Raw genomic sequence first — 14,131 nt, 5'->3', positions numbered from 1 at the left:
AAAACCTTGAAATTATTAGTTTATTAGTATTATCCAGGACTCAGATGTTTAGTATTCCTCCTGAAATTACATAAACAAATGCAAAGGGAAAGAATCCAAGTCAAAATTATATAACAAAACAGTGTTCCACCACAAAAGCGTGTAAAATTACAAAGCATACTATTTTAAAATACTGGCACGTTAAGAAAATGATAATCTCGAAAACCACAAAATTGCCAAATTGTTCCCCAAACTGCTAAGCCGATAAACATGACTAATGAATGAGTTTAGGTTTTGTGAAGAAAATCATTCAACGAAATTTAATCATTCATACTGAAATGCAAAGTTCAAATGTCTTCTTTCCTCCTATCTACTTGGATTTATAAAAGGGCAAACCATAATATAGTAAAACATACCCTATTTTGAATGTGGCATCTTTGTCTTAAAACCTGGCCCAATTAATCAAAAATACTTTTAATGGCTGGGCACAGTGACTCACACCTGTAATCCCAGAACTTTGGGAGGCCAATGTGGGTGGATCACCTGAGGTCAGGAGTTCAGGACCAGCCTGGACAACCTGGTGAAACCCTGTCTCTACTACAAATACAAAATGGGCGTGGTGGCACATGCCTGTAATCCCAGCTACTCGGGAGGCTAAGGCAGGAGAATCGCTTGAACATGGGGACGGAGCCAAGCCAATCGCTTGGCTCTTGCAGTGAGCCAAGATCATGCCACAGCCCTCCAGCTTGGGTGAAAGAGCGAGACTCCATCTCAAAAAAAAAAAAAAAAGCAAACAAAAACAAATCCTACTTTTAATGGAAAGTCTCATTTCCTGATTAGTCCATATTTAGATAAATGGGAAAAGACATAGCCAGCGTTTTTATAGTCTTCATTGAGACTAATGTCAACAAAAACTTTAATTTGTCAGTCTTGTATTTTAAAGTCATGCTTTTGGGGAAACTATCTCAGGTCTTCTTTAATGTGGGAACTGCAAAATATAACTGCCATTACCTGGTAATGAGAGTTAAAGAATAGAGTCCTCATGTAAAGGTTAGGACATAATTTTCTAATAGTCCTTTAACGACAGACTTTCAAAATGTTTGGTTCTAATAATCCCATGCTGTGAGTAGATTGATTACTCTTCAGTTTGTAGATATAAGTGGGCTATGTGAAATTTCTTAACTGATCAAGATTTTGGATTTCCAGTTATGGATGAAAATCACCTCAACCTAACTTTACCCCCATTATGAAATGCAGGGTGTGTAGACAAAAGCTTTTTATTAGCTAACTAAACGCTATAATAATTCATGTGATTCAAAATGAGCAAAAGCAAAAGACTAGCTTCCCTTCAAGAAGAAAATTTTCAGACCTATGAAAAGGACCAACAATATTAATTTAAAAAATTTATTTCCTTAGAAGCATTCAGAATGTCAGCAAAACAGCTGCAACTTTTTAAAAATAATTACAGTGTCATTCAGTTAACAGAACAACAATTATTTCATATAAGCTGCATCAGAGACAACTGAAGATGAAAAACTACCTTCCTTATATGTAACTAATTTGTGCTGTGCACCAAGAACCTGCTTTACATTTCCAGGCCAGTTTACACCCCACACCCTGTACCATGCAAGGTTAGTGGCTATTGAAAATACTACCAGGGCAGTGTGTAAATTATATAAGAAAAGACACTGTACAGTTTAAAACAAATCTTACACTGCCTTACATTTCCATTTTTTTCTTTGAAAGGAGTGAGTTGTGTATGGGAGGGTTAAATGCTTTATAGACAAGAAAAAAAACTGCTAGAATCAACTTATTCATCATCTTCATCTTCCTCCTCCTCATCATCCTCTTCCTCTTTTCTTGCATTTTTTCAGCCTTGACAAGTCCCTTTTTTGCTGCATCAGGCTTTCCTTTAGCTCGATATGCAGCAATATCCTTTTCATATTTTTCCTTCAGCTTCGAAGCCTTCTTTTCATAAGGTGGCTTGTCATCTGCAGCAGTGTTACTCCACATCTCTCCCAGTTTCTTTGCAACATCACCCATGGACAGGTCAGGATGTTCTCCTTTGATTTTTGGGCGATACTCAGAGCAGAACAGGAAGAAGGCCGAAGGAGGCCTCTTGGCTGCACTGGGGTCCTTGAATTTCTTTTTTGTCTCCCTTTTATGAGGGATATGGGTTTTCATTTCTCTTTCATAGCAGGCCTTGTCCACCTTTGCCATATCTTAAATTTTCCTTTCTCCTTAGCAGGCATGGTCTTCCACCTCTCTGAGCACTTCTTAGAAAACTCTGAGAAGTTGACTGAAGCTTCTTATGTTCCTCCCGACAAATTTGCACAAAAAATGCATATGATGACATTTTGCCTCTTGGCTTCTTAGGATCTCCTTTGCCCATGTTTAGTTATTTTTCCTCAGCGAGGCACAGAGTCACTCAGTGCCCATCCGGCTCTCACTTGCCCTGGCACTGTCTCTATGCAGCTCAATGTATTGCAATGGCTGTGAGAACGGGAGCCAGACACAGCCTCCTCACTCTCTGCTCTGTAACATTACCCTTCCTTGTTTTTATACAGTTAATCATTTGTAGCAATACACTGTAATAGCTTAGCCTTTTAATTTGGGTTCTGCTGCATGTATAACAAAATTTCAACTACAGAGTGAGTCACTGTTAATTAATAGGATTTGTCCTCTCAAGTGTGCTAGGGCAGGGAAAAAAGTTAAATTCACTCTTAGGTCCTTTTTGCTCTTTGCTTCTGCTCTTCCCACTTCAGCTAAGGCTTTCATCACCTCAGCTGGACTATTATAATGTCCTTTTTGATTCTCTTTTTTCCCTCTCTCCTCTAAATTATTCTACATGCCACTGTCAATTACTATATGTCATCTTCCTGGTCAGAAGTTCCAGTGTCTCCCCAAAGCCCATGGGATAAAAGACAAAGTCTTTAAGAATGACTTCCAACCAGGCACGGTGGCTCAGGCCTGTAATCTCAGCACTTTGGGAGGCCAGAGTGGGCAGATCACGAGGTTGGGAGTTCAAGACCAGTCTGGCCAGCATGGTGAAACCCCTCCACTAAAAATGCAAAAAATTAGCAGGGCATGGTGGTGCATGCCTATAATCCCAGCTACTCAGGAGATTGAGTCAGGAGTCGCTTGAACCTGGGAAGCAGAGCAGAGGTTGCAGTGAGCCGAGATTGTGCCATTGTACTTTAGCCTGGGCACAGAGCAAGATTCTGTCTTGTGGAAAAACAACAACAACAAACAATGGCTTCCAAACTTTCACAATCAAACTTTGTTTTCCTAAACTCTCCACTTCCCTGCCCCTGAAATCAGTGGTGATACTAAGGGAAGGCCTGTGGGCACTTTAACTACCCTCAGAATACATTACTTAGGTCAATGAAAATCCACCCCCCATAGAAGTATTAGTATTGTTTGAAATTTAAAATATTCATTATCCCTGTAATATAAAGTGTGAAAGAAAGCATCTTTAGGAAACATTACTATTTTGAAAAAAAAATCAAGTAATGTATTACCAAGAAAATACAAAATACTGTGCATTTGCTATATAAGCCCTTTGATAGCCCATAAAATACTCCCTTTATTCTAAAAGATTGTTTTTCTAAACATCTTAAAACTTTTTTTTTCTCTTCTCATTATTTCTATGGCATAGATTAGTGTTGCTGATATCCCCAGATTTCATAGATAAAAGAGTTACACAAACATCAGCTACCTTTTCTTACCAAAAAATATGAAAACAGTAGTTATTCCCAATCCAACCATCTTTGGGATTTAGGATGACAGTTGTCTACTTCATATTGGGTAAAGGTTTTGTGTGTTTTTAGGCAAAGGTTTTGTGTAATCAAGAAAATTTTTGGTCTGGTTTTAAAATGCTAAGAAAAGCATAAATATTCATCAGTAGAAACTTGTTACATGATGGCACATCCATAAAATGGAATCCTATGGAACCATGAATGAGAATGACATAGCTATATCATCATGGACCACATAACAACATGTTCTGATCAACAATGAACCACCTATAGGATGGTGGCCCCAGAAGATTATAATACCATATTTTTACTGTACTTTTTCTAAGTTTACATATGTTTAGATATACAACTTTTGACCATCATGTTATAATTGCCTACAGTACTGAGCACAGGAGCATGCTCTACAGGTTTGTAGCCCAGGCGCAACAGGCTATACCATATAGCTTAGTTGTCTAGTAGACTAAACCATCTGTGTTTGTGTAAGTTCACTCTAGGATGTTCCAGCAAGGACAAACTTGTCTAATGGCACATTTCTCAGAACATATCCTTGTTGTTAATTAGTGCATGACTGTATATATGTATGCAAAAGCCTCCATGTTATACTGAAATATGAAAAAAGCAAGGCACAGAGTGTGCAAATATGTTCACTTTTGAGGGGTTTGTTTTTGTTTTTGTTTTACAGGCAAGAGAGATGCCTTAGAATTATAGGTATATAGAATTGTTCACACAAGACAGTAATGGCAACAGTTTCCTCCCCAGCAAAGACTAGAGTTCTGGGGAGGACTTATTCATTCTATAGTCTTTTGTGCTATTTAACTTTTGTTTATACCTAAAGCATGTAAATTTTTTCAATTAAAACTTTTAATTAAACATTTTAAAAATAAAATTTATAATGAAATGTTCCCATCATTTAATAACCCTTAAGCTAAGAGGGAAGTGAACTATATCATCAGATATAGAAACCAACTAGGTCAGCACTTTTGAGTTAGAGAGGAACCGTGATTCTCTCTGAAACAGAAGAACATTCTTCAGTGACTGCATATCATTCAGAACTTAAAAAACAAAAAAAAGACAAAGCAGGGATAGTAAAGCTATAATAATTAAAGCAACCCAAACAGTTTGCTTCCAGAAATATGGGAAAAGGAAGTAGAAGAGAAGATGACCCTTAAGGAACATGGTATTTCTGAATGAGGCCACACAGTGCAGTTGGGCACATTGATAACAAGTTAGCTGGTTCCCAAGCTTTCATTTTTGCTGTTGGTAGAAAACAATTTGGTAGCTTCCAGGTATACTCAGTCACTTACAGGATTTTTCATAGTATCTCTTTAACATAAGCACTCAGTTAATTTAGGCTTCTCCTCCCTCACCCTTCTTCTCTTATCCTCCTCTTAGCCAAATTTAAAAACATTTTTCTGTACCTATTATCTGTATTTCCCCCTAGATAACCCCTTTGGGCCCGATCACTCTCCTGAAACACATTGTCAGGGTTGTCAAAAGACTTCCAGGTTGCCAGATTCGGAGGGTCTTCTCTGTCCTTTTCCTGTTCCACTTCTCAGCAGCATTTGACAAGGCCAACCCATGGTTTTCTTAAACCACTCTCTTCTCAGCTTCTATGAAGACTCATCCTCCTTGCTTTCCTCCAGCCTCATGCTCTTTATTTTCTCCCAAACCTCTAAATTCCAGAGTTCATCAGGCATCAGAGAACCTTTTTTCTTCTCCCTTTACATTTATTCTCCAAGCCTGAAATTCCACTGATGTGTTGATGATGCCATAATTCACCTGTCCAGTCCAGATTGTTTCTAGATTTCAGACACACACACAGAGCTTCGTACTTAACATCAGCACTCAAATGTTTCCAGGGTATCCCATGCTTAGCATTTCCAGAACTGAACTCTTGATCCCCTCATGTCTTGGAAACCTTAATCCTCCCTTGGCATTTTCTGTTTTAATAAGTGGCAGCAGCATCCACCCAAGGATCCAAGCCAGAAGTCTGGAAGCCATTCCTGATGGTCTCCTCTCCCTCATCTTCCACATCCGATGCATCAGCAAGTTCTGTTTTGACCTTCTGCACACATCTTGATTTTGTCCATTTCTCTTCCTCTTCATGCCACAACCCCAGTCCAGATAATCATCACCTCTGACCTGTAATAGACTCCTCACTGGTCCCTTCATGTCCCTTCTTGTGTCACTAGGCATATGGGACTCCCATCAGAGACAGTGATCAGTGTTAAAATAATAAACTGCTTCATATCTTCTTTCTTTGCATTTTCCTTCCATAACTTCCTATTGACTTTAAAAAAAAAAAAGCAAACTCCCTCCCTGGCCATCAAAGCTCTGTATGACCTGTCCATAGTCTATTTCTTCAGCTTCATCTCACATCATGATCCCCTTCCTCACTACAGTCCAGCCTCACTGGGCAGATCTGATCTGCCTCCAGGACGTGGAAATGGTGTTTGCATTATGCTGTCCCCTCAGCCTGGAACACTTTTCTCATTCTTCAGGCCTCAACCATCAACTCTTCAGAAAGGCCATTACCAACCACCATATCCTTGAGTTCCTTTTCCTCTGTAATTTTGACCTGAAACAATCTGTTTCTTCGTCTGCACTTACTGTTTATAGTTGAACTCCATCACTAGAATGAATGAACTTTCCATGAAGGTCATGTCTGTCTTGCCCACCTAATACATTCCTAGAAAGTGACACCTGGAGGACATTCAATCAATGATGAGTATTGCTGTGGATTTAGGAATGTGCAAATTTTTGCAACAATTTCTCTAACTCTGCTATGATGATCCTTTTAAAAACAAAACACAAGTAATAAATATGTTCTTCTCATAGTAATTATAGTCTGGGAGGAAAAGCATTCATGAGTAGAAATGTATGTGCCTATTTTTCTCGGTTATAATAAGTAAAATCCTATGATATTATCGCTATCAGATAGTTTGTTAATACTAAACAACAATTTCATAAGGTACAGATGAATAAGTAAAGTCTACATATTTAATTCAAGCTATTGCATCAATTGGGATAGATTAGATTATGATGCAGAAATAATCCCCACAACTTAGTGGCTTACAACCACAAAGGTTTCTTTTTCACTTGTGCTATATGACATGGGTCAGCTGCAGTCTGCTTTGTGTCCTCTTCACTCTAGGACCCAGGCTGATATAGAAGTTGTCATTTAGACATCCTGGGGGTATGGCAGAGACTTGGCAAACCACACTCTAGTTTCTAACTAGAAACACACATATCCTTTTGGCCCACATTTCACTGGCCAAAGAAAGTTACATGACCATTGCTGAGTTCAACAGGGTAGAGAAGTGAATCTTCCTGTTGGGAGAGGCACTTCATGGGTAGGAACACAAACAATATATATATAGAGATGAAGTCTTGCTCTTGTCACCCAGGCTGGAGTGCAATGGCACGATCTCAGCTCACTGCAACCTCCATCTCTTGGGTTCAAGTGATTCTCCTGCCTCAGCCTCCTGAGTAGCTGGGATTGCAGGCACCCGCCACCATGCCTGGCTCATTTTTGTATTTTTAGTAGAGACGGGTTTTCACCATGTTGGCCAGGCTGGTCTCAAACTCCTGACCTTGTGATCCACCCGCCTCAGCCTCCCAAAGTGCTGGGATTACAAGCATGAGCCACTGCGCCCAGCAAGAATACAAATATTTAGTGTAAAAGTAATACAGTCTATCGCAGATAGCCTGAGCAGTACTGCTTTCACCTGATAGTAGCTATCTACATTTTAGTCATTCATATACATCCTAGCAGTAAACAGGACCAGGCTTATGACATTTAGCCTATTCATAAATGCAGTATCATGTGGTAAAAATACCTACATTAGTTTCCTGACCTGTATTTAGCATTTTATAAGTAATAATGTAGGTTTCTTTTATTTAGCAGAAGCTCTAGCTAAAGGAACAAAGCTAGAGAGGTCACTGACTTTTGATTTTCTGTTTTAAATGTGTACACTCTTAAGGATAGCTATAGACAAAATCCAAGAATGCTTATGAAGTTGCCTGAAATTGGGCAAAGGTACACTTCTGGACATTTCCTATTCTAAATTAATCCCATGATATAAAGAATAGTTACAGCCATCAGAATGGTTTGGGAGCATATGGATTCTAAGGTAATTTCATTACTTATGTGCTATGTACTTTCTCTTTCTACAAGATACAGATACTTATCTGTACAGATACGTAAGTGACACAGACTTCTGGGTAGAGTTCATGGGTTACAAAAGAACTGATAATCAATTAATATACATCAAAAGGTTGGTACTTTGTAAGCATTACTTTGACTTCCCAGTGGGATTATACAAGATTGAAGGGTCCAAAAGCCCACCAAGAGAAGTTCCCATTAATGATAAACAGCATTTCTCTTATCCTCTCCTTTGCTTCTTCAGAGGTGGTACTTCAGATTCTGTTACTGTTTAAATGTCCTTTACATAGATGCACTCAGAAAGACATCACCCAAAAAAAAAAAAAAAAAAAACATGTAACTTTGCTCATGGTCCCAGAGGGAGAGAGAGAGAGAAGAGTATGCATGTGTGTACGTGTGTGTGTTTCAGCACTTCCAGCCTCTCATGAAATTAACCATTGATCTAAAAGTCAGAGACGTAAATCCAGAGAAAACTGGAAGCATTCCAGGGCCCACAATATAAAGTTAATTACCTAAGGAAAACTACAAGAAAGACTTTTGTTTTCTACCAAAATCTCCTCCCCAGGCTGTTAGCTATGTCGTACATGGGCCCAATCGATACATTAGTGCTTGAGAACCAAAGTCCCTTGGAATAAATTAATCTGTCAGGGAAAGAAATAAACAAAGAACAAATTAACATGTTTTAAGACATTGCTTAAATTTTCATAAATATAGACCTTGAGATGGGATGATGAGTTCCCAGGAGCCAAGGCTAATATTTGGTTGTAATTAAGAGTTGCTCTTTCATGTTTTCTCTGATGTAGGTGGGAAATCACCCACGTGCTTGCTGAGTTCCTTGCCCATGCTTTTTCACAAATGCCACTGTTTATTTCATTAATAAGAAATGGGTGCCTCACAGATTATACTGGCATACTTAGCTTGTTTTACATCTAACTAACATTAAAACCATACACAAATATACATACTCACACATATATACCCCCCCCCCCCACACACACACACGATACAAGCTGGTATTCCTTCAGGAATCTCATACATTTGTAGTGGCTCGAAAGGACCTAATGGTCTAATACATGGAGTAGTAGACTCATCCATGTGGCTGATGTTCATACCTCAGCTCTGCATTGCTAACAACCCCTATGTGCCCTTCACTGTGTGCAGGTGTGGAATGAAATTGCTGATTAGCAGGAAGAGAGACAACTATAAGTTATTTATTTGTAAGGACTCATGTAAATACAAGAACCAGAAATGTATCTCAAACAAGCATAGACCAAAAAACAATTTGTTGGGGTCCAGTGATGTCGTTAGGCTGCTGTTGCTTTCTCCCTATGGTTCAGTGGTGGTAAGGTGGCCACTGCCAGCCCTGAGCCTATATCCATGAAGTAGAACTCAAGATCCCAAAAGACAAAGGGCTGTCCCTCTTCTAGTGTCTGTATCTCAGATCTCCTAGAGGAATTCAGCCCTGCCTGGGTCTTCTGCTCACTTCTGAACTAATTAATCACTGTGGGTGGCGAAAAGGGGGGCCAGGCCCTGGCCATGTGTTCAGATTGATTTGTAAAGAGGCAGAATGGGGAGATGAGCCACATCCAAATACCTGCAATGTGCTCCCTATAGGAAAGAGGAGACTCTCACCACCACAGAAGGGTAGAGATGTTAGGTCACACAACCAATGCCCACCTCAAGAACTTTATTTCCAATTGCTGAATGAGCTGATTTACAGAAGAGGCCAAGATAGAGATCTTTGTGTTTACACAGCAAGTCTGAGCTCTGTTAAAAAAAAATTGATTACCCTCTATCAGGTGGTCAAGTAATTTTTTTATCAAGTTCTAAACAAAAACTCACTATAGGTCTTTAATAGCTGAAATGAGATACCTACATGTTTTCTCAGCTATGGTAGCTCTCTCAAATGAATTAAAATAACTTCCTACTTTCCTCTACATCCTACCTGATGGAATTTATCTGTGCTAATTATCTTATTGCTTACTACTACTAAAGCATACCCAGGAAAAAACCAACAGAGTACAGTACTTTTTATCAGTTGAGAACTTTTAAAATGCTAATTTCTGTGTTTGCATAATTTCATAACTCAGCACTCTTGAGGATTTTGCATTTGGGTAATAGATGAAATTTGGATTGCTTATTTTGATGTGAGATGCTTGTTCTAATTATTGAGCAATTTATATATTATGAAGCTAGTTTATATAATTCTCAATACATGGACACAGAGCTGGAAATACATTAATACTCTCAAAAGCTATACTGTCATGGAAAAGAAAATAGTCTCTGAACCAAGTAGTTGAGATCCATGGGGCCAGAGGAGTCGCTGAATCTGTTCTTTTTGGGAAGCATGGCTGGTGCTTTATTAGCCTCCATGTAGGACTCAGATTTACCCCAGTGAAAGGCATGGCAAATTCATCAGGACTACAAACAAACCATGTTCTGAGATGGATAGGATTAGCAGGTCAGCCCCCTCGGCAACTGGGGGGCACCAGCTAGATCCTTATGAAGCGGAGATTTGGCTGATTAAAAACACTCTGCCTCAAAATTACTTACATAACATCCATCATGTAGAAGCAGTATGTTTAACCCACGATTAGGGTAACATTTTAAAGTACATATTCTATCAACAATGATTGGGCTTTTTTGTTTGTTTTTTTAAATGGCAAGCGCCAGAGTCATTTTGGCAAAATAGAATCCCCAAAGACCAGCCCCTGGAATAACACTTATTGCAGCAAAGCTTCACGTGAAATGTGTGTAAAAAAAAAATTTGCACAAAATGTGGGTGGTAAGGACAGTGGAACCTATGGGAATTCTACAGATTGGAAATGGAATTAGAAGTAGTTCAGTGTTTTCTCCTTGAAAGTTACATTCCTGGGTATGGGAGAGGATCAGGCAGGGGAATTCAAAAGCCTCCTATTACTGCATTCAATAAAATAAAGAGAAGACAGCATGCTAAAGAGACTAGCAATAACATTTCATAAATCTTTGAAAATAGCAACCATGGGTATAGCCCAATTAATTTCCATACACCATCTCTTGTTCATAGGGAACTTGTCAGTTTCTCCCTCCCTGTAGCTTCAATGAGGAGTTTATGGGTTGGATTTATTTTGCTTTGCTACAAGTGAATAGACTGAAGCAGGGTTTTTCCTACTGTGTGGACCTACATCTATTTGTGGAAATGTCACAGATCAATTTTTGAATTCCATTTCCTCCTTGGCCCAAAAATTCTTCTCAAAAAGTAGAAAAATATGTTGCCTTTAGCATCCTAATGGAGCTCCAGGCCAGTTCTCAGGGACACTGAGTCCTATTCATATAGCAGCAGTGGATTGCTTGACCATACCTTCCCTTGACACCTGGGCAGGATAGGAGAGCCTGGACTCAGCCACCCGTTCCCTGAAAATCTGCACTCCCACCAGTTAGCAGAAACTAATGCATTGTCTTCTCTGTCACCTGTTCCACTCTTTAGTCCAGCTCCCATGAACCCAAACATTTTCCAGGAAAGAGCAGGAGAGGACAGGCTACCCCTAGTGTGTGTGAGGTGTTTGTGTGAGGTGTCTTCAGATCTTGGGAAAGGAAGCTTGACAGTGCTTGTGCTCAGGGTCTTAGGGACAGCAGGGCTAGTCATTGTGCCCTGACCTACTATTCCTTTTTTTGTGTAAATATTCTCTCTTACTGTCTAACATTCTATATACCACACTTACTTATTACCCCTATTGTTTATTGTGCCTGTCCTCATTAACTGCTAAACTCCATAAGGGCAGAAATCTTTGTTCGCTACAACATTCCCAGTGTGCACAACAAAGCCTGGCACAGAGTAGGCACAGAAATACAATCAAATGAGCAATAAGGAACAGATTTCACCATCAGGGAAAAAAGGAATCTGACACACTGACCTACACGTAGCAATAGAGCCAGGAGTTAGAGGGAGTAGTGATTCTGGGTACAACATGGCAATTGATATTTGGGCTCATCTTACCTCACCTAACCTGGTGCAGGTATTACGGGGAGGAAGAGCTCATGCTTGTGTATAGTGAGAGGCCTTGTTAAATTCGGTAATAGTTCAGGACAAGCAACCTGACTGTGCAGCTTTCTTAGCAGAGCATGACCCAAGGAATATGTCCCCTTTCTCACTTTAGAAAGACTCAAGCACTGTCTTTTTGAGATCTGTAAGCTCTCACAGGCTGGGTACATCAGAAGTGATCTGTCCTTGGTAAGTGGGGAGGCCCATGCAGAGCCCTCCCTGGGACCAGGGGCAACACTCAGATTAGGGTATGAACTGGCCATCCTGAGCAGGTGACTCTGGTAATTCAGAAAGCAGGGCCACAGTCCAGCCTCTCTCTTCACCCACCTGGAGCTCTTCAGGAGCTTCCCAGCGACCCTCCAGCTTTCTCAAACTATTCTGGGTACCAACACCAGATCATCTCTATTAATCTCACTCACAGCAATTACTTTTCAGAAGCATGAAAACCACCTCCCATCAACTTTTGGTTTGGAGTACTAAACATAATGCAACCTGCCAACTCTTAGTTCCACCCCTGCCTGCCATCCAAGTTCACACCAGCACTGATGGGACTTTACAGAAGAGGTTGTTCCATTTGTTATTATTATTATTATTATTATTTTTTTGAGAAGGAGTTTCACTCATTACCCAGGCTGGAGTGCAATGGCGCAATCTCAGCTCACCTCAACCTCCGCCTCCTGGGTTCAGGCATTTCTCCTGCCTCAGTCTCCTGAGTAGCTGGGATTACAGGCATGCGCCACTGTGCCCAGCTAATTTTTTGTATTTTTAGTAGAGACAGGGTTTCACCATGTTGAGCAGGATGGTCTCGATCTCTTGACCATTTGATATCTTAAGCCTGTGTTGAACTCTGGCACACACCTCAGTCCTTCCACCCTCTATCCAGAGCATTCAAGCTCCACATTGCTCCTCTGCTACATACTTGAGATTCTCCACAATCCTTCCTTCTCTGCTACTGCACCTGAGATTCTAAGCACTACTGCTGAAAAGCATATTTAATGCAGATTGATGCCACTCACAAAATCATCATCTCCAATTCTAGCTGGGCTTATAACACTCTCCCAAGTCTGAATCCTGCGATAGTTAATACTGAGTGTCAACTTGATTGGATTGAAGGTTACAAAGTATTGATCCTGAGTGTGTCTGTGAAGGTGTTGCCAAAGGAGATTAACATTTGAGTCAGTGGGCTGGGGAAGGCAGACCCACCCTTAATGTGGGTGGGCACCATCTAATCAGCTGCCAGTGCAGCTAGAATATAAAGCAGACAGAAAAATGTGGAAGGATGAGATGAGGCGCGCCTCCCAGCCTGCATCTTTCACCTGTGCTGGATGCTTCCTGCCCTGGAACATGGGACTCCAAGTTCCTCAGTTTTGGGACTTGGACTGGCTATCCTTGTTCCTCAGCCTGTAGATGGCCTATTGTGGGACCCTGTGATTGTGTGAGTTAATACTTAACTCACATATATATATATTACATATATATAATATATAACATATATATAATATATATAATATATAACATATATATATGAACTTGTTCAGGATTGTATTAAAGTTCTCTCTAAAGGGACAGAACTAATAGGAGAGAGAGAGAGAGATATATATATATCTTATATATATATACATCTTATATACTTATATATATATTATATATAGTTAAGTTCTGTCCCTCTAGAGAGAACCCTAATACAAGTCCTGAATAAGCTCCCGCTCTCATCCCCTTCTGCATTCTCTTTTAAGATTTCTTCCCTCTCCCATCCTTGTGCTCTCTCTCCCACCTCCCCTACCACTAAAGTGTAGCAGAAGCAATGGGGCATAGCAAAGGGGGCATGGACTTTGGTGCCAAATGAATCCTGGCTCAACTCTTTGCTTCTTAGTTGGGTAAACCTAAGTGATTTATTTTTTCTGCAAAATGAGGATGATTCTCACCTTGTAAGGTTGCTAGAGGGTTAAATGAGATAATGAGATAATATATATAAGGGATCCAGTACGCTACCTGACACAAAGCACACCACTCAACACACAGTAGCTGTTATGATGGGGATCATCACTGTCAGCAGACTATCTGGATTCCTGGGCTCTCTTTGGAGAAGAGAGAGGCCACAAGGTAGGAACTTCCTTTACTTCCTGCCAGGATTTCCAAATGTTCAATCCACCTGCACCCCTGCCATTTCCACAGACAAGTTGCTCTTCCTTCTCTCACCAGCATTCC

General features: G+C 40.1%; 1 protein-coding gene and 1 pseudogene across 5 annotated transcripts in view; one reads left to right on the top strand and one right to left on the bottom strand.

The window, feature by feature from the left end:
• The window catches only part of MYO3B (myosin IIIB), a 503,216-nt gene that overhangs the window by 460,506 nt on the left and 28,579 nt on the right, over window positions 1-14,131 (top strand). The gene's annotated exons all lie outside the window — the stretch shown is intronic.
• Window positions 1,716-2,405, bottom strand: LOC108592181 (high mobility group protein B1 pseudogene; annotated as a pseudogene).

This window comes from Callithrix jacchus, chromosome 6 (assembly GCF_049354715.1).
Source record: "Callithrix jacchus isolate 240 chromosome 6, calJac240_pri, whole genome shotgun sequence".
NCBI lineage: Eukaryota > Metazoa > Chordata > Mammalia > Primates > Cebidae > Callithrix > Callithrix jacchus.
Note: the sequence above shows the minus strand (reverse complement) of the source record. Positions and strands in the feature narration are given on the sequence as shown.